Here is a 23,093-nt window from a genome sequence, read left to right on the forward strand (position 1 = left end):
GCTAAGTGCCATTTTTAAGGCAATAAGTACCTCTTCCTCTGGTATCATTGCCCACGTGGAGAATCTCTTCATTTGGCCAGCCGGCAATAGTTCATTTTCGAATTTGTGATACACCAGGGTACCCCCCTTATCCTTTCCTGACTAACTCGTACGGGTCTAGGGCATAAGTGTTCTGGGCCATTTTATAGGCAATACCAACCTCTACCTCTGGTATGATGGTCGATGTGGAGAATCTCTTAGTTTGGCCAGCCGGCAATAGTTCAGTTCGAATTCGTTGTAAACCGGAATACCATATCCCCCCTTTTAACCTTCTACTGACAAACTCGTACGGGTCTAGGGTACAAGTGCTATAGGCCATTTTAAAGGCAATAGGTACATCTTCCTCTGGTATCATTGCCCACGTGGAGAATCTCTTCGTTTGGCAAGCCGGCAATAGTTCATTCTAGAATTTGTGATATACCAGGGTATCCCCTTAACCTTTCCTGACTAACTCGTACGGGTCTAGGGCATAAGTGTAATGAGCCATTTTATAGGCAATACCAACCTCTACCTCTGGTATGATTGTTGATGTGGAGAATCTCTTAGTTTGACCAGCCGGCAATAGGTCAGTTCGAATTCGTTGTAAACCGGAATACCATATCCCCCCTTATAACCCTCTACTGACAAACTCGTACGGGTCTAGGGTACAAGTGCTATGGACCATTTTAAAGGCAATAAGTACCTCTTCCTCTGGTATCATTGCCCACGTGGAGAATCTCTTTATTTGGCCAGCCGGCAATAGTTCATTTTAGAATTTGTGATATACCAGGGTACCCCCCTTATCCTTTCCAGACTAACTCGTACGGATCTAGGGCATAAGTGCTCTGGGCCATTTTATAGGCAATACCAACCTCTACCTCTGGTATGATGGTTGATGTGGATAATCTCTTAGTTTGGCCAGCCGGCAATAGTTCAGTTCGAATTCGTTGTAAACCGGAATACCATATTCCCCCATATAACCCCCTACTGACAAACTCGTACGGGTCTAGGGTACAAGTGCTAAGAGCCATTTTAAAGGCAATAAGTACCTCTTCCTCTGGTATTATTGCCCACGTGGAGAATCTCTTCGTTTGGCCAGCCGGCAATAGTTCATTTTCGAATTTGTGATATACCAGGGTACCCCCCCCCCCTTATCCTTTCCTGACTAACTCGTACGGGTTTAGGGCATAAGTGCTACGGGCCATTTTAAAGGCAATGATATAAATTGTTAATGTTAAGATTAATGACTGAGATTGGTCTCCGTAATTTTGAAGAATTATATGTCATTGAAATAGTACTTGACAGTTTTTATTTTTCTGTTGTTTTTATTTTTGCAATTAACTATTTTTCTATTTTTTCTGATCTGTTTAAATAGAAAATACTGTCTGTATTGTATGTTTTAGTTTCATGCTTGGACTATATTTGTAGACAACGAACAACGAACAAATTATGAAATGCCCATATGACCATCAATTCTCTGTAATTCCTAAATTTCTATACTAGTATTCAATCATTTTATTTATTTATTGTAGCTTACATTAATTCAATAATCACAAAATTTTAATAAGAACTGTTCTTTACTTTATTTGTTTGTTGTAATGTCCCATTAAATTTCTATATTTAATTATATTTATTTCAACTTGTTATTGCTTCAGTTTACATTATTTCTCTTATCACAGAATGTTAAAAGACCATTACTTTGTTTTATATGTATGGAAGCATTTGCATTGTTTTTATTACATTTACAATGTTATTTAAAGACGCAGACCTAGAAGTCCTTGAAGAAGACCAAAAGTTAATTTAGTAAACGCGGACCTCGAAGAAGACACCCATTGACATGCCTGTTTGAAGTAATATCACATATAAATAGGAACGTTATTTAATCATAGTTATCGTTCATAGTTTCTAACAACACTTCTTCGAACGCAAGTCATCTCATGAATATTATTGCCGGCTCATGAATATTATTGAAGGCTGGCCTCATGAATATTAACGCTGGCTGCTATCGACGGCTAGATCCACACTAGTCCATTTTTCATATAATATTATGTATTAAGAAAACTTCGACAGAAACATACGCAACTGTTCTAAGAGCTTATACGTGTTTTACATACCAATACAATTGAGAATGGAAATGAGGAATGTGACAAAGACAACAAGCTGATTAAAGAGCAAAACCACTACAAGGGCAACACATAGGCCTTCAATACAGCAAGAAATTCTTGAACCCGGAAGCGGCCTTCAGCTAGCTTTTAATAAAAATGTGTACTTGTTTTCTATTAATCAAAACATCTACCTATATCTATTATTTAAAAATATATAAGAAAAATAAAGGCCAGAGACTCCTGACTTGGAACAGACGATAAATGCTTTTCTATTTTTTTTTTAGTAATTTCTTCGTTTGTTTGTTTTTTGTGATTCTATATATATGAAGATGTAGTATTCCAAGTCACTATATATGGAATTGAATCATTACAGTACTCAACTAGGAGCCTTGACTCACACCGGAAAACTTAAAACCAACTGCAATTGATTGCACCTGCATGTCTTAATTCAGAAATCCGATGTTCAGTAGTTGTCTTTTGTTGATGTGGTTAATAAGTATTTCTCTTTTTTCGGTTTTTTTTCTATAGATTAGACTGTTGGTTTTCCCGTTTGAATGGTTTAACACTATTAATTTTTGGTTTGGGGCCCTTTTTAGATCTACCAGCAGAGGTATCGACCCAGTGAAACCATATTCTCAAGCTTGCAATTCATAGCATGAATTTTTTGATACATTTGCGATGCTCAAAAAAATAATTATAAAACCAACAGTTTCAAATCTTGAAAGTGCAATAATTCTTCTGAAAATAATACGGACACCATCAAATGTTGGTTGACCGTAATGAAATATCTATTTCACTAATGTTTCAATTGTCAAACCCAAACCACCTCCTCTTTTAATCCATCGAATTAAACTTATGATTGGGGTTGTACTGACATCAGCGGTACGTCAGGTCTAACAATGCCACTGCTGGTGGATGTTTCGTCCCCGAGGGTATCACCAGCCCAGTAGGCAACACTTTGTTGTTGACATGAATATCAATAATGTGTTCATTTTTATAAATTTCCTGCTTACAAAACTAAGGATTTTCTTATCCCAAGCAAAGATTACCTTAGCCGTATTTGGCATAAATTTTTGGAATTTTGGGTCCTCAATGCTTTTCAACTTTGTACTTGTTTGGCTTCATAAATATTTTGACATGAGCGTCACTGATGAGTCTTATGTAGACGAAACGCGCGTCTGGCGTACTAAATTAAAATCCTGGTACCTTTGATAACTACTAATTTGAATCAGGATCTACGTCCAGAGCCCTCGAGACAACACCTAATTTTTGGTCGAATCCTTTGGCTCCGTTTTTAGTTGTCTTAGTTGTATTATTTATACAGTTGAATGTTATTTTTTCGCCAATGCATTGTTAGTATATACGACGTATGAGCTTAAATATCCCTTCGGTATCTTTTGTCTCTATTTAACAAAAAGAGTCTGAAAACAAGCATGATGCGTCGTAGTCGTTATTCAATTTAAAACATAACTTGTCAGGCAGACGATTGTACAACTCGTGCTAGTAATGATTCCCGGTAAAGGAGAAAAATATATATCAGACATGGATGTAGCCTAAACTAACAACTCATAAATAATAACACAATATCTATTTGTGTGACTGTGAGTGCTTAAATTCTTAATGTACTGTATCTACCAGACAGACAACGATTCACTGTCTGCGTATTGTAGAACATAACTTATCGTCTAACATGTATTATAATCCACGACAAACACACTAATTATGTTTTATTGGCAATAGTCTTCTGGCCAACACTGAACAAACATAAATTAATGTTGCTTTATATTTGTAATTTTATTCAGTGTTTAATTTCGAAACGAAAGGCATTGATCACATGCAAAACTGTTTAATAATTAAAGATGACTTTTAACCTATCACAATCAATATAATTTGATTCATTTTCATGTCAATTTTTTTCTTTTTTCGTCAATTGAGGAGGGAGAATTTTTTCGATTTTCGAGGGAATGCATTTTTGCAAGTGAGTATTGTTGGGTCAAATCCGTGTCGCAAAATAGTATTTTATTGACGTTATAAATTATGTATGTTTTATCCGGATACAAGCCTTATGTTTTCCTGAAATCTCAAGAAAATATTATCGACTAAACACCGTGTCAACTATGAACGTATTTTAAAGGACAGCTATCGTATGACCCATTATTAAATTCAATACACATAATACAGGACGCATCATTTTTAAACAGATTTAAATTTGTCATTTAGCAGTAGAAATTATTCGATATATCATATGTCATAGAAATCAAATTTTATTCCATCTTGATAAAACGGGATCACAGATACATGTACAAGACAACTCCATGATAACACGACAATATTTAATTAAGTGCGACAATGCAAGTTAAAAAAAATCATCTGAGGGTAAAATAAGTTAGACCCATAAAATAATTTAAGATGTAAATGATTCATCTGCATTTCCTTTTACATGTATATGTATTGCAAAGGGGGACGAAAGATACCAAAGGGACAGTCAAACTCATAAATCTAAAACAAACTGACAACGCCATGGCTAAAAATGAAAAAGACAAACAGAAAATCAATAGTACACACGACACAACATAGAAAACTAAAGAATAAACAACACGAACCCCACCACAAACTAGGGGTGATCTCAGGTGCTAAAAGCTTCTTGTAGCTTTCAAATTATTACTCAATTTATTTCACTTGACTGGGCGGAGTTTAACCGTTTCGCTCATAATAAACGATTACATCTATAGATAGGCGTTTTAGGATAAACTCATCAATGAAGTGTCCAGTTATTTTTTTGTTAATTCCTTTGATGGCACTGATAGGTGATTAGAAATCAGTAATAATTATAACGGCAATTATCCTATTCACACACATTTTCAAATAGACTGTCCTTATGCAAATTCAAACGTAAGCTCCGCCCGATCAGTTGAAATGACATTGGTAATACTAATAAATGTATAGTTAATAAGTGGTCGATACTGTTTCAGACGAATTGCGGTTAAAAAAAAGACGGTGATTAAGTTCTTGTAAGCAAATCTTATCAAAATCCGAGGCAAAAGTTAAGAAATATTTTCATGATTTTTTTTTTCTCTGAATTTAGCACATAACACATATCTCTTATGTTTCTTACTTGAAGTAATTGACTTTTTTAAATATTTTCTCTTTTTGAATTTTAACTTTAAATTATGATAACATCTTGAAATTTTAATCTGAATTATCTATAGTCTGTATTTTATTTCTTATCGACTTAAACAGAAAGACTCTCCAGATAAAGGACTATCCAACGAAACTTTATACATGTTTGCAAGATAATATTGAAAGGTAAAAGTTTTAGAAATTGTATGAAAAGACAAGATGTTTAAAAAATGACATTAAATCTCCGAAATGCATTAGTTATGTATTTTTTCTTTGACGAAATTTGAGTTGAATTGATTTGCAAAATGTCACTTCTTCATGAATTTTGCAGTATACATGTTAATATTTAGTTTCAGTTTCCTGACAACAGAATAAATAGAGACCTTTTTACAACATTTACAAGTCGATCTTGTCAGTGTTATACATTGACTCTCAATTGAACACACAAAGTGTTTCGAAAAAAAGCAGAAACTTTCCATGGTGAATCAGAAGGCACAACATGTACTGTCTGACATTTTTTGTAGTTTTCTTCTTTGCTTGGACATTATGTGAAATAGTTGTTATCACAAAACAAAAAGATATAATATATAGTGGTCACGTCCTGTTTACGGTATCTATGCCGATGTGGTCATTTTGCGCCCAGTTTTGCTCGAGAGTGCAGGTATGCAAATCTATAAATTTTATAGCATGGAATAAAACTTGCCAGATTAATGATGCTGATCCCGGGGACAGCAAATGTGGAATAATCGAAAGTACTGGAAATAGCTTTGTTGCGGCCTCAACCTTTCCAAAGGTAATTACGAAAAAGATGTCAAAAACATTATGGCAAATTATTCCAGAACATATAGCACATTTAAATACCCTTTCTTATAATGCTTTTTTGGAACAAAATATAGTCATATTTGCTTACCATTTATCGTATTTAAAGATTTTTTTTTAACATAGAATGACTAGTATTCAATGTAAACATGTTTTAGTCTATAGACATGATAGAAAGGCAGTCTTTCATATGTATTTTTATACTCTGTAAATTTTGAAATTATTTCAATATTTCTATAAATTCGTTAAGGCGAAAGTATTAGGTTTACAATTATAAAACTTGCATTCATAATTTAATCGTGATGTTCTTTACAAATGTTTTTTAATTGCAATTTAGTCAAATCGCGCATTTTTATTATTAAATAGTGATTTTTAATAACAATTGCATGCATTATAATCAACAATTTAAATCTTCCTTATGAAAGTTGAAAATGTATCTATATTGATTTCCAATGAAATTTCCGTTTGATAATAAATCTGATAATTGATGTAAAATTTGAAATTGATAACAAAATTTAAAAAAAGGTATAAGACATTTAATGGCTATACGCCATTTAATATTTGTCCCTCATTTCAGAATACGTCAATCATTGACGAACAATTTGGATGATATCGCAAGTAAAATGAGAGTGCTACATTGCGAAAGGGGTTGTTGTTTTGCATCAATAGGTCAAGTGTCGCAAAATTAGGAACCACTGTCAGGGAAATCTAGATAGCTGGTATACATTTGTATTTGTAAAGGGCAGATTTTAAGGAAAAAATACTACAAATCTTACACAGAAATAATTATAATACGGCTAGTAAAACAAAATAACTTCTTTATTAATGTAGTGATGAAGCCTTTAAAATTACAACTTTTTTTTAAATGTACTTTTCACCCCTACCCTCCCCCCCCCCCCTTTTTCCCATCATTATTTTAAGTGAAATGATGATGTTCACTTAATTGTTTGACTCGGTTTCAGCAATTAGCTGGTCAATGCCAAGGAAATAATTGTAAGCGCAATGAGGCCTGTATGCAAAAGGGACCGGACTATTATTGTGTTCCATTGCACATTATTTCACCTGTATTTAGCACAGGTAAGTTGGTATTGCATTGCACTTTACTTTACTTTACTTTAGTCTTTTCAGAGTGCATATTATTTAAATTTTCATTTAATCCAATGCACATTTACAAATAACACATTTTAATTAAGATTATGTTTCATACGGGACTTTTAAATGTTGGAGTGAAACCGCAATTTTCTCCCTCTTTCCAGCAGCTAATCGGTAGGTTTTTAAGGATGTAGTTTCATGTAAACCCGAAATTCGGGTAAGCATATTCAAAAATTTGTTTTTTTCAAACTTTTTTATGTGAACGATATTCCTCGATGCTCGAAGTAAAAAACAATTTTTTTGTCGTTTCACATGATGTCAGAAGTGATAAATAATGGCGTTATTTAGAACATTTGCATTGTCATATCTTTTTTTCAACAAAAGTTAAATTACAAATTATAGTTTAAAAAAAAATAGTGAAGAAAGTACCTTTGATCATTGATACACAACTTATAAAACTTTAGAGTCATTCTCTGTAAGCATCAAAGGATTTCAAAGAAAATGAGAAATGCATACTCATGGATATACTTTATTTTCATATCATGGGTTTGTAATGGTGCACTAACAACAAAAATAATAATCATTTCAAAATTTGAAGTGTTGGTTGCCATGGACACAAGTTGCTCTGATTTTGGGTGAAAAACGTCAAAAAGGTTCAACGAAAAGTCCATTTTTACCCTTTTTTACCGCTTTCTTTGTAATAGACTGGACTTATCTATCCCCAGTTTTTCTTTTGCTATCAAACTATTATCTATTAGTGTTTCAAAATACATTTGAAAGTTTGGAAAGTTCTTTCATCTAAAGTAAAAATTTCGAAATTTAAAATTTGATGTTTTCCAAAAATCAAGATTTGCAAAAAAACACAAAATAACCTTTTTTTATGGCTTCAATTTTTTTTTCCAGATTTTTTGGCATAAACGAAGATCATCATTATACAATATTGCATCTGATGCATTCTTGACAAAAATCTCTCAGAGGGTATATTTTTTATTTTTTTTAAAAAAAATTTTGAAAAAAAGGTCACTTGAATTTTTGGATTCTTTTTTTTTTTTTTATTTTAGGAAAAAAACTTCAGGCATAAATGTTATTATTGCAATCCTTATCATATCAAATGATTAGTTATGATCAAATAACAATTTGAAGATAAACTAAACACATTCTGATACCTTACATACATGTAGTCAAGGAAAAGAAAAAATAGATATGAATATCATGATTTTTATACAAAAAAAGAAAACAACAACAAAACAAATCCTTCGAATGATCTTGTCTGTCGACTTTTTTCATATATTCTCTGATAAGACAACTGAAATCTACATTTTGCATGCAAGTTGTTGGAAACTAGTAACTTTATAATGAATGACTGAATTGCAATCTTTTAATTATCTGCCTTTTCTTTTTACATAGTATGTGTTGCAATTGTTTTCATAACCATACTAAACCATTGCTCTCCAAACTTATGTTTCGATAACTTGACTTGATGGAATTTACAAAACTAGAGGCTCTAAAGAGCTCACCTTGGTCTATGTGAATATTAAACAAAAGAAACAGATGAAAAAATTGCGTTTTGGTGATGGTGATGTTTTTGTACATCTTACTTTACTGAACATTCTTGCTGCTTACAACTATCCTTATCTATAATGAACTTGGCCCAGTAGTTTCAGTGGAAAATGTTGGTAAAAATTTACAAATTTTATGAAAATTGTTAAAAATTGACTATAAAGGACAATAACTCCTTAGGGGGTCAATTGACCATTTTGGTCATGTTGACTTAACATAGTAAGATTAAGATATTGTAGTTTTTATTCAGAGAAATATTTTTAATTTCTACAAAGTTGATACAGCAATGATTATAATAAGATAAAAAGTAAATCAAGCAAAGAATAAATAATGGATATCTATGTAATGTGAAACTATAAAACATTTTTTTTTTATTAGATATGACTGTATTACTATCTTAGAGTTTTAAGTAGAAAGACTTGAGTTCATTTTTTTATTGGGAAAAGGGGGTTAGGTAGTTCTTTTTGTTATATGATAAAATGTCAGACAGTTTGTTGATTGAATTAATTGTAACAAACGTTATCACTATATGATAATTATAATTAGTTATCAAAGATACCAGGATTGGAATTTTGTACGCCAGACGTGCGTTTTGTCTACATAAGACTCATCAGTGACGCTCATATCAAAATAGTTATAAAGCCAAACAAGTACAAAGTTGAAGAGCATTGATGATCCAAAATTCCAAAAAGTAAAAACAAGAGGCTCTCAAAAGCCTGTATCGCTCACCTGACTCTACTTGGGTTTTTGAAATCATATAAAGAAAAATAAAATTTGGCTACAAAATAACAACACTTGGCCAGCACCTCAATAGGAAAGAACATTTATGCTATGTTTGGTTTCATTCAATTCAGTGGTTCTCTAGAAGAAGACAATTTTGTATGCATTTCCCAAAGGGTCCTATGTTAAACTAAGTCCGTACACTGGCAGCCATCTTGGACGTTGGACTTTTGGTCAGCATCTCATACGGAAAATTCATGCTATGTTTGGTTTTATTTCAGTCTGTGGTTCTCTAAAAGAAGAAATTTGTATATATTTCCCAAAAGGTCCTATGTTAAACTAAGTCCGTCCACTGGCAGCCATCTTGGATGTTGGAATGGCGACAAAGTAACAACACTTGGTCAGCATCTCATTAGTAACATTCATGCTCTGTTTGGTTTCATTCCATTCAGTGGTTCTCTAGAAGAAGACATTTGTATGCATTTCCAATTGGGTCCTATGTTAAACTAAGTCCCCCGCTGGTGGCCATCTTGGATGATGGAGCGGCTACAAAGTAACAAATCTTGGTCAGCACCTCATAAGGAACATTCATGCTATATTTGGTTTCATTTCATTCAGTGATTCTCTAAAAGAAGTTCAAAATGTAAAAGGTTAACGCCAACGATGACGGATGCCAAGTGATGACAAAAGCTCACCTGGCCCTTCGAGCCAGGTGAACTAAAAATAAGCTATGGTATGATTATCGATGAGACAACTCTTTAAAGAAACTAAATTAAAGGGAACAGAAATTAACAACTATAAGTCACCCTAATATAGCATTTAACAATGAGCAAAGCCCATGCTGCATCGTCAGTTATAAAACTATTGTAATATATTGCTCTGTAGCCACATCATGTTCTGTTGCATGACTGGAAAACAGGATTATCATTTGTTGATTTTTTTTTTTTTAATTATTCATATCAAATATTTTACACTATCAAACTATATCGAATATATTGAGTACTTTCATACAATTTTATGGTTTTCTTGGTACATGTTTCTTAACAATATGTGTTGCTAAATTTTGGAATAGGAAATTCCATTTTTTGTTTGTGAATATCACATTTTTCTCTACCTCCCTTCAAATCCAAGTCTATCAGTAATATGTTGATAAACAAATGGTGCACTAGTAGAGGCATTTGCTATTTGTTTTCTTAGATATATCAATATAAAGGTTGACTGCTTCAACTTTCTTTTCATGTCAAGCTGAAGATGACTGTTATTAAGAGTTTTGTTCTGGCATTCCTCATTCAATGTTTCTCGAAAAAAGTAATGGAATGGTCGTTGTAGCAAACAGTAACATCTTTATTCGATTGTTGTTCTAGTGACACTACCATCATATTGTGTTAGATCTTGTTAAAAAGGAACAAGACAGACTCAGTAGGTTTCTGTATTACATTTCCTGAAAAATATACACATTTTTATAAAAGATATCATTCCACAATATGTAATTTAAGTTCACAAAGTAAAAAATTATATACAATGAAACAAATTATTTATTTTCAATGCCTGAAGGTGATATAAAGTTTTGTTTACTCTAAAACAGTCACATTTTCCCTCAGACACATCATGGTTGGTGGGCCGGGTCACCGGTCACATTTTTAAAACTAGATACCACAATGATGATTGTGGAAAAGTTTGGTAAAATTTGGACAAGTAGTTTCAGAGGAGAGGATTTTTTAAAAAGTTGACGACGACAGGCGACGGACGGCGGACGCAAAGTGATGACTCATGTGAGCTAAAAAGGGGGATTTTCCACTTTTCAGACAATATCTCAAAAACGCTTTCAGCAATTCTTATGAAACTTTGGTGAATTGATTATATCTATTGATGTAAGCTTCCTTTATAATTTTACAATTTTTACAATTTACATTTCCAAGTCATCATGGTCATAAGGTTTTATTAAAAAAAGGGGGGATTTACCAGGGTTTTTTTTATTACAAAAACTGAAAAATGCTTTCTTCAATATCATGAAACTTTGGTGAATTGTTTATTGTGTGCTCCTTACGCAGAAACTGCTTCAACAAAGTTATGAGGAGGACAGATTGAAATTGACACTCCGTAAATTTTATGGACACCATCACGAATTGATGGATCCATACGAAGTGTCTTTAACCAAACTAGCTAAGGACATTTTTACCACATGCGGTTTGTCATTATGTCGTCTAATCTTTTAATTACCAAACGTGACTTATTCCCGATTGTGACTGTGAATTCGCTTTACTATAAGACGTGTTACGGTACTTGTCTATCCCAAATTCATGTATTTAGTTTAAATGTTTAATGTTATATTTGTAATTCTCATCGGATTTTGTCAAATGTGTTAACGTCTTTTCTATTATATTTATGTGTTATGGTAAAGAAATTAATCACCGCATTAGATTTTGTTCAACGTAATCAGTACGATATTTTACGTTTGAAGTTAGATTCAAAACAAACCGGACATAGCTTTATAATAAATAGTTAATTGCTTCCTTAATTTGCTATTTATAAGTATTAAAATGTGCATTGTTATTAAATGCAATATCAGTATTTAGTTCAAATATAATCTTAAATCAATCCTAATTATATCTTATTCATTCAAATGTGACGTAATTTTTCATTTTTTGATGATCCGTTTTCAAATTTCATAAATTCAAATGTGACATAATTTTCGTGCTTTTTCACCATCGTATGTGACGTCATTATTATGATTTATTGCGTTGAAGCCTGAACTGAGTCAGGTGTGTCTATTGTGTTGGTCTTTGCATTATGTATTCGTGTTTGTTTTCAGTAATTAGTTAATACTTCAGTTTCATTTTGTATATTTATTATATTCATTTAATAAAATTTACTGTTTGCAATAGCATTAATTGTTCTAAATGATAAGGATGTTCTTATCCCAAGCTTAAAAACATAGCCGTATTTGACACAACCTTTTTCAACTTTTGATCTTCAGTGCTGTACAACTTTGTACTTTTTTTCACTTTCGATCTTTTATATCTGGGCGTCACTTGTGAGTCTTGTGTGGACGAGGCGCGTTTTTGGCGTATTGAATTTTAAACCTGATGCTTTTTGTTATCCATTAATCATGTGTTTCTTTGTCTAACACGTTTTCCTATTTATTTGTATTGTAGTCCTGTAATATTATGTTGTCATTTCAATGTTATATTTAACATTGTCATTAAAGTGCGAGGTTTGGCATGCCACAAAACCAGGTTCAACCCACCATTTTTTCCTTTAAATTCACATTGCGATAAGACGTGTCACGGTACTTGTCTATCCAATATTCATGTATTTGGTTTTGATGTTATATTTGTTATTCTCGTGGGATTTTGTCTGATGCTTGGTCCGTTTCTGTGTGTGTTACATTGTAGTCTTGTGTCGTTGTTCACCTCTTATGTTTGGTGCGTTTCCCTCAGTTCTAGTTTGTTACCACGATTTTGTTTTTTGTCCATGGATTTATGAGTTTGAACAGCGGTATACTACTGTTGCCTTTATTTATACCTATTGATGCAAGCTAACTTTTGATTTTCATACATTAGCTAATATGACATTGAGAAGTAATTTAACTTTTTTCTTTGAAAATATGACGGACGTATCATGCACTCATGACGCAGCTGTTTTTAATAGACAGGTAGATAATGCTATAAATGGTGATCTCGGCTTGGAGTCCTGTTCTTTGTCCCAATCCCCACATCAATAATTTCAGGAAAAATATTTTTTACTTACCAAGTTCTTACAGTTAAAGATTAGATATTGTTTTCATGTCACAAGTATGTCTCTTTCTGGCAGAACATTTTCTCTTGTCATCAGGTTCACATCAATTACTGCTCGACCCAATCTCTTCTTTTAATTGTCTACATATTGGGTGTGTTCCGATTTCACTCAACACAAGGCACAGAGTTTTCCTTTCCCTTTTCCATTAAATGGCATTTTGCATGAGCAATTGTTGGGAATGTGTTAAACATTACAAAAAATTCATTTGTATAATTTGTAAAATTTCAACTAAAATAATTTAGCACAATAACCAATTGATGGAATGATTTCATTTTCACAAGTTCAGTAGAGCACTGGGAATGTTTTCAACAGTCTTATTTGTGATTAAACTGCGAGCGGTAAACAAAACACATTCTATTGTGTTTATAGTACTTTGCAATACATTTGTTATGGTCCCACAATTTGAATTGTTTTCTGTAGACAAACAAAAACGTTTGTGTCTTCTTGTCTGAAGAGTAATTCAGGGGAAGCTACTCCTGCTACACAGGGGTAACTAAAAGGGGCTTTTAATTGAGATATTAGAGTTCAGCAGTTGATATATTTAATTTTGATAACATTTGTTTTTTCTGAGATCAAGATTAAGTATTTGCAGACAAATAAATCATTCTTGTCAATTTCAATATTCTTTTTGTAACAATATCAAAAACTGTAATTTCGAAAAACCATGTTTTTGAAAAATTGAATTTTGCAAAATTTTCAAATATACCCCTCCCAATTTTTTGTATTTTGATTAAGCAATGGTTAAACTAATTAAAAATTATTTTAGCCATATTGAGAAAATCTGGGTTGAAAATTTTCGAAGCTTTCAAAACAGGGTAAAATTGGATTTTCAATACACATGGAATTTGACCCTTTTTGGAGCTAGGTTCTTGACATAACTTTTATATAATATATTTTTTTTAATGCAATTTTTAAATATTTCGTAACCATACTTATTCATAATAACAAACACAATTTTCTTTTTTATTCTCTTAAAGGCAGTATTCATCTAACTAAAATTGCACATTTTTAGCCTTTTTTCCTCACCAAAATTGACAAAAAAGTGTTCAAGCCGTTACCATAGCAACCACAAAATTTTACATGAAACTGGTTGTATTTTTCAGTATATCTCAACTGTTAGATCATTTTTACAAATTTTGAACCAATTCTGTGACATGTCATTTCCACATGATTTTGATGCTTACAGAGAATGACTCTTAATAATTATTTACTATCTGATTAAATTGATAAGTATGAAACTGCTAAATTGCAATCTTCGTCAGTTACATCACACTTACTACAGAAACAATCATGGTCCTCTATCAAAAAGGAAAGGTACTTTACACATGTCACATAAAGGACCAGTATGTAAAGAAGTTAAACAATTGAAAATGTTAATCTCATATTAATTTTATTATCACAAAGTATCATTGTTGATCTATTCTCTGTGCACTCTACGATACATATTAAATTAGTTAATAAACGAAAACAAATTTATTTTTTAAATCACTTTTTTTAGAATTGCACCCACGTGACTGCAGTGATCTTCCTATCGGAAGTGAATCGGGGGTATATACAATATATCCAACAAATGCGATATTTGATGTTTATTGTGACATGGATACTGCAGGATTTGGATGGACAGTAAGTGTAGTGAAGATATGGATTTTACTAAGATATAGTTATTACATAATTGTATCTATTTTTATTTACATAATATTGTATGTATATAAAGTTTCTACAACAATTTCACTTGCAGTGTAGGGCAAAGCAACATCTGGTTTGAGGTAAAAACAGGAGTTAGACATGGCTGTGGGATGTCTGTTCTTCTTTTCAATATATTTGGTATAATTTATGATATCGAACAGTTTATGCGCTTTTGAAATTTACCCTGCGTAACCGAATACATTTCTTCGTAGGAGTTATCTCCCCAAACACTGTTTTCCTTGTGTCCACTACTCCTTCGCAACCGTAAAAGATTACGACAAATTTATTTTATAAAATTGCTCGTTATATCCTTCGCATGATTTGTCCTATTTTGACCGAAGCAATATGAACACTCCATATGAGAGTTTGATATAAGTGATATGCATTTCTATCTTGTAAACCATAAGTGATAGAGACCTAGGATCTTTTGATTTGAGGTCCTTGGAAAAAAAATGAAAATTAGGTCAAGGTCAAAGATCAAGGTCATATTCTAATACGTAAATTTTGATTGCAAGGGTACGTTGAACGTAAAAGGGTTTTCTCCCCTCTTGTATCAAAAAATATGCGTATGGTGATATAACTCATTAATCAAATATGATTAAGACATATGGTCTTTTGATTTAAGGTCCTTGGTTTATGACCTTGAAATTGATCTCAAGGTCATAGCTTAATTTGACGTTCTAGATTTTGATCTTTGCTTTTACCTCATATGTACATGTATACATCATAAAGCCATGAGACTTTTGGCAAAAGGTATCAAACCATTTAACCTTGAAAAAAACAACCGGAACTTACCTTGTGTAAACCGGAAGTAGCTATTTTTTGTACTTTATTAATATAAAAGTATATAGAACCAGATATTATTGGAATCAGTGTCAAGTAAATATTCAAATATTATCAGAAGTAACATTTTACGATTGAAATGACATTTTAAACTTAATTTTACAACTTTCATATTAAAAAACATTGTTTTTGGTGGTAAGACCTTCAATTGTTCTCTGAACAATTGGTAATTATTATTATTAGGTATTTCCACTTTCTGTGGAAAGACCTATTGTTTTTCTTCTGATTATTGTTAATATTATTTTTTTCTTCTTTCACCACTTTTTTCTGACGGTGCTTTTTTGTTTTGATAGATGTCGCTTAGGTCAAAGGTCAAGGTCATAATCTAATTTTTGAATTTGACTTATTTTCACTTATTCCCAAAAACCGTATAAGATATCAACAAATTATTTTTACTAAATTGTTAGTTGCGACCAAATTTTACTACTTTCATATCAAAATACATGGTTTTTGGTGGAAAGACCTTCAATTGTTCTCTGAACAAATGGTTTTTAATTATTATTAACTTTTTTTCTTCGCCAAATTTTGTTGTCGCGTAAAAGTTTTGTTTCGCAATATGTCGCTGAGATATTTCTTATATAGTATCATACAGTTTATGCGCTTTTTATTTTCATACATTCCTGACCAAACAATTTTCTTTGTAAGAGTAATCTCCCTATTCACTGTTGATCAAGTGGGTGCATCTCCTTCGTAACAAGAAAAGATATCGATATAATTCTTTTTCTACATTGTTCGTTACAATTTCAGACTTTTTTGGCTAATTTGGATCGAACCGATTTGATGAAATTTTATAGGAGTTATCTACCTTTACGAAATAAATTGAAGTACAGATTTTTGCATTTTTTTCATGTAAAAGTACTCGTTGTACACATACAAGTATAAAGAAACTATATATTTTTGGAATCAGAGTGCAATAAGCTATCATTTGAGACCGGAAGTAACACAATATCGCATTTAGTTCACTTTAAAGCATATCAAAACTATTAGGTATAGCATCAGCTTGAGAAACTAGCTTCTTATCAAAAAAATTTTGATGTGAAAAGACCTTCAATTGTTATCTGAACAATTGGTTTTTAATTTATAATTTTTATAATTTCTATTTTATCCTTTAATAGGATCTGTAAATTCGTAAGAAAACAAGCGAAACTTTACATAGGTTATTATGTATTGCTTGACTTTTAATCTCGATTTTTGCTCTATTGGTTTAATTATCTACACATACAATCATCGTTTCTTCACTTGCAATTGAGGGTTTTTTTTTGGAATTTGTCGACAATTCGATTAGAGGTACATATAGCTGCGGTGTCTTCCTCCATCTTGAATTTTGAAATAGCAGATAACAATCGGTCTAGATCTTTTATGAAATGTTCAAATTTCGAGATTAGTATTCAACTTATGTGTAAGACTTTTAATATTTATATATTAATATTTATTATATATATTATTAATATAGAAAATTTAAGAAATAATTCTTTCATGTTTTGCTTTTAAGCTCATTGTCAAGAAGTTCTAGAGGACCAATAAAACATATTCAAACGTCGCCAATTGTGATTTGATGAACCGAAACGTTATAGTTGAACGATAAAAAAAAAAAAAAAAAAATATAGAAAAAAAACTTACTTTTAACATGATTTCATATAGTTTCTCGAATTCGACCTCGGCGTTGTTAAAAAAATTTAACGTTGTATTTGCAATTGTGACGTCAATCACGTGCAGCCAATGGTTTATTGTAATTAAAATATGGCTTTGTTTCCAAAGCGAAATCAGGACATTGTACTAGAATATGTGTTTTATCGTATTTTAAGGCTGTATTTTACAAAAAAAACAGACTATTTTTATTGATTGCTTTTTCAACATTAGGGGAGTTAACGCAGATTAAGCAATTTTTGAAACAGAATGGATTTGCCTATTTTATCATTTCGGAAAAAAAAGAGTTCGGAGACACCTCAAACAACCCCGCTTCTTTTTATGCCCCACCTACGATAGTAGAGAGGCATTATGTTTTCTGGTTTGTTCGTCCGTTCTTCCGTCTGTTCGTCCGTCCGTTTGTGCGTCCGTTCGTCCGTCTGTCCCCCTTTAGGTTAAAGTTTTTGGTCAAGGTAGTTTTTGATGAAGTCCAATCAACTTGAAACTTAGTACACATGTTCTATATGATATGATCTTTCTTATTTTAATGCCAAATTAGAGTTTTTACTCAAATTTCACGGTTCACTGAACATAGAAAATAGTGCGAATGGGGCAGCCGTGTACTGGGGACACATTCTTTTTTTATTTTATTTTTATATCTGAAAGCAAAGCGGTCTTCTCAAATTTTGTCTAATATTATATGTGTAGTTTTTCTAATTACATGTTTTCCCATGCATAATCTATTCAAAATCTGACAATTTTGCACTACCGATAAGATAAGATAAGATAAGATATTTTTATTTCCAATTATGGGCCCCAAAGGGCAAAAACATTACAACATCAATAATTTTTTTTTTTTATAATACAATACAAACAATGAGATAACAAAAAAAAGAAAAAAAAAAGTTAAACGAGAACTATTTAAGTTCTTAAAGAATACGTAGATAAAGAATCTATAGTATGTTTTTTTTTTTTTTTTTAATACTAATGCATTTTATTGCAAGTGTGGTTGATATAGATAACAAACAAGCAGCCCAAAAAGAAAAAAAGAAAAATAGATATCCACATATGTATAGTACACAAAAAGTTGGATCAATTAAATATATAATAATTAGCCAAAAAGAAAGTAGAAATTGTGAAAGACAGTTCAGTTACCAATACTTATCATATTTTTTAAGAAAAAAAGCATGATATAAACTACATTTTGACGAATCATTAAACCATTCTATGAAATTCAATTTAGACTCCATTAAGGGTAAAAATAATGAATAATATAAAAATAATTTATAAACGGATAACAATACTGCTTAACGAAATCCAATATGAACAAGACGAGGAAATTATGCGGAATCTATATAAGAATAATCATTTCATGACACTTATGATAAATAACAACAATAAGTTAGTTTGTCTGTATAAGGATATAAATGAACAGTACTTGGTCACATGCAGTTGTGATAAATGCAAAATTCAAAACGTGTGTTCAGTCCATAGTTGATAGATTTTTTATATTAAAAATCTGCATCAATTGAATTTCTGTAACGGTTGGTAAATAAATCAATGAACGTGTTAAAAATATACGATACCGATTTTCATGCGCCAGATACTTGTTTCTTTCTTCAGATATACCTGTTTTTAAAATAACTGAGAACTATAATATGTTAAGCTAAACTAAAAATTTCAATCATCCTAGTGTCAGTCTGCATATCGCGTTTTCTTCGTAAAACGTCCTCTCCCAAGCAGACGGTGTTATGTACATTATCTGTTAAAACATGATAACGAAATGTCTTGCAACAAATTGTATATAAAAAACAGGCATTATCAAACGTTAAGAAAATTAACATCTTGAATATAATATAACATAAATAATGATGTGCATTAAACATCAAAAGTAAGTTCATTTCTATTATATATCTTGTCCTGTTCTATGTGCTTTAGACAGACAGGTCGTATGCAGGAAGAATCATTTATTCTGAAGTGAATTTATTCTCTATTTAATTTACTACATATTTTATTGCTATACGGTTCTGATATTTAAAGGTTTTCCAGAACAGAATGAATGGAGCAACAGATTTCTACCGAAAATGGATTGATTATGAAAATGGGTTTGGAAATTTGACATCAGAGTTTTGGTTGGGTAATTTCTTTAAAATTTATTTTAGTTAGTACTTTTTGATTCAATTATGCAGAATTAGCATCACTTTTACTATATATATTTGTACTAAGTGTATTTATGAGTTTTGGCTAGTTCCTAAAATTGTTTACTCTCTACAGTCTATAATATCTTTATTTAGGTATATATTTTTGTAACACAAGTACTAGTAAACTGTCCACATTGATGCTGTAACGTAGACACTAATAATATATGTTCGATTTCTCTAAAGAATGCCAACTACTCATTTCGAAACAACAAGTTTTGAAATAAACTCATCATAGATATCAGGATTGAATTTCTGTATTTGCACCAGACGTGCGTTTCGTCTAAGAAAACACTACGAGTGATGCTCGAATAAATTAGTTTTAAAAGGCCAAATAAAGTACGAAGCTATAGAGCACTGAAGATCAGAAATTGATCATGTGTTGCCAAAAAAACTGTAGTGTTATAAATTGATAGTATATGAAAAACAGAAATAAAAAAGCAGGAACAAATTGAAGGTCCGAGTTCTTGTTCTTGATATATAATCAAGTAAAACTTTTGGCGGGAAATTACTTTCTGTAGATTTTTCATACATTTAACACTGCCAGTGGTATTATTCATCTCTAAAAATATAGAAAAATAACAAGGATTATATAAGATTTTCAAATGTGCCGTTTCAAGCTATGTGTAATAATATTATAAAAACAAAAAGTAAGAGTTACAAGGTAAATTGTTATTACTACTTCATGGATAAATTTAGAGGATTCCGCATTTATGAAAAAAAGGTAAAATACCATAGTAGCGAACATCCTTTTGACTTATAAGAATTTGGATATGTTACAAGTTGGGGTTAAATATATTTGTTGACTTTCAGTGTTATTTATTTAAACTTACAACGTTAAGTTTTATTTTACAAATGTCATAGATTAAACCAAAATAACAAACATAAAGCATATCTGTCTTTGATTTTTCAATGAAAAATCCTTTTTTCTCAATAATTGGATTTGAAATGAGTTTACATTGTTTATGATGCAGTGTTTTTTATTTGTGTGTGCTTTTCTTCAAATTTGCAGTGATTAACAGAGCTGATAAAAAAATATGTAGATGCCCATTTGCGGTCCTGGCCTTGAAGGCATAAAACTTTACTCAGTGCTTGGAGCACAAAAATCATGTTCGAAACATGAAATCCAGCAATTTGATTGGTTGATTTTCGAGTCTGAGTACAAAAATCATGCTCGAAAGTTTTATGACCGTGAGGCCAGACCTTTTAATTGTCATTTCTAATCGACTTATGAGTTTTATATCTTCTTTCGTTATCATTCGCCTCCTTTAACGGTTTTGAATACCTTAAGAAAGAAATTAGGCGATTAACTTCCTTTTGAATAATGTAACGTCATTTTTCTTTCAACAGGAAATGAACTTATACATCTTCTCACTTCGACCGGAAATTACAAGCTTTATATCCACCTTGAAGATTTTGAAGGAAATTCAGCATCTGCAGAATATTCCGACTTTAGTGTAGGAGATTCTGCAACAAATTATACCTTGAATGTCACAGGTTATTGTGGAAATGCAGGTATAACATATCATCTCATTTGTTTAAAAAAAATCATACATGTATATAAATGCTGATTTAGGATAAACGTCAACGAGACAGCAATTTAAGGGACATCCCACAATCTGTATTTAAGGTGGTACCTAACACCTTGACAAAAATTAATTTGGCTCGTTTAATTTTTATAAAATTTTAACAAAACATTTACTTCGACCTTTTGACTAAAATTTAAACCAGACACATTTTCGGACAAATAGCAGTTTGACTTACACCAATTTTGATCAATGAGATGCGTAATATGTCCTTAACAATCCAACGTCATTAAAACGTTTAGCTGATTTTACTGAATTATCTCCCTGTAGTGGTAGGTACCACCTTTAAGCCTCGGTCACACCTTACCGGATAGCACGAACGGACGCCTAACGGATGAAAATAAAAGTTGTCCGTTGACAAAATTGTTATCCGTTTGGAGTCCGTTGATGTACTGACCGAATAAAACGGACGTGTAACGGATGCATAACGGACACACACCGGATATGCAACGTACGCGAAACGGACAAGTACCGGACAGAACGGATGTCGAACGTACATCCAACGGAGGAGTACCGCATAAAACGCACACCTAACGGAAGCGTACCGGATAAAACGGATGAACAAGATATACGGAAAAATTCAAAGGCGAAAATACTAATACATGTAAATCGCATATATATTCAAATTGTTTCTGTGTAACTGGTTTTGGTTTATTCTTCAAAATTCCGCCAAAGGGCAGTGTTGGCCTGAATAAGAGCTTCTTGATTGTGAAGACGTACCTATACTCTAAGATCGATTATGAATAATAAGAATTCATGAACCTTAAGAAATCTGACATACCAATAATTGGCATTTCTGACGCGAAATTTTCAATTTGCATTTATCCGTTTCAGATCCGTTCATCATCCGTTTTATCCGTTATACGTCCGGTAGAAGTCCGTTTCTCATCCGTTCAACATCCGTTTTATCCGTTAAACGTCCGGTAAATGTCCGTTGGTGAATTGATCTTCCAGACCTCCAACGGATGTATAACGGACACGTAACGGATTCAAAACGGAAACGAAACGGACGAGTACCGTACAAAACGGACGCCTAACGGACGTTCAACGGACATTTTATTCGTTGGACGTCCGTTCAAAGTTTTGAACATGCTCAAAATTTTCCACCGGACAGAACGGACGCCGACGGATAAAACGCTGTTGTAGTTTTAAATAAAATTGAGAATGGAAATGGGGAATGTGTCAAAGAGACAACAACCCGACCAAAATAAAAAAAACACAACAGCAGAAGGTCACCAACAGGTCTTCAATGTAGCGAGAAATTCCCGCACCCGGAGGCGTCCTTCAGCTGGCCCCTAAACAAATATATACTAGTTCAGTGATAATGAACGCCATACTAATTTCCAAATTGTACACAAGAAACTAAAATTTAAATGATACAAGACTAACAAAGGCCAGAGGCTCCTGACTTGGGACAGGCGCAAAAAATGCGGCGGGATTAAACATGTTTGTGAGATCTCAACCCTCCCCCTATACCTCTAACCAGTGTAGAAAAGTAAAAGCATAACAATACGCACATTAAAATTCAGTTCAAGAAAAGTCCGAGTCTGATGTCAGAAGATGTAACCAAAGAAAATAAACAAAATGACAATAATACATAAATAACAACAGACTACTAGCAGTTAACTGACATGCCAGCTCCAGACTTCAATTAAACTGACTGAAAGATTATGATTTCATCATATGAACATCAGGCACAATCCTTCACGTTAGGGGTTTAGTATCATACCATCATAACATATATGAGAAGAACATAACCCGTGTCTTTAACATGGTTAGGCATTATATTCGTGATTATTTTTGCCCGAGGTATAATGCCTACCTATGTTAAAACTACAATAAAGAATAGATTGCATCAATTATTTCGATTCTGATTAAAACTATTAAGGTAATTTCTATGACCGATGTGTATAAGAGCAGAG

At 32.2% G+C, this 23,093-nt stretch overlaps 1 long non-coding RNA gene across 1 annotated transcript; it reads left to right on the forward strand.

Moving 5' to 3' along the window:
* Positions 1 to 5,797: 5,797 nt before the first annotated feature.
* LOC143046901 (uncharacterized) lies at positions 5,798 to 19,519 on the forward strand. The gene is made up of 4 exons (XR_012969299.1): positions 5,798 to 6,036; positions 7,025 to 7,139; positions 14,731 to 14,855; positions 19,428 to 19,519. It is a non-coding gene; the product is annotated as an uncharacterized LOC143046901 (long non-coding RNA).
* Positions 19,520 to 23,093: the final 3,574 nt, after the last annotated feature.

The sequence above is a fragment of the Mytilus galloprovincialis genome, chromosome 9 (genome assembly GCF_965363235.1).
Source record: "Mytilus galloprovincialis chromosome 9, xbMytGall1.hap1.1, whole genome shotgun sequence".
NCBI classification, from domain to species: domain Eukaryota; kingdom Metazoa; phylum Mollusca; class Bivalvia; order Mytilida; family Mytilidae; genus Mytilus; species Mytilus galloprovincialis.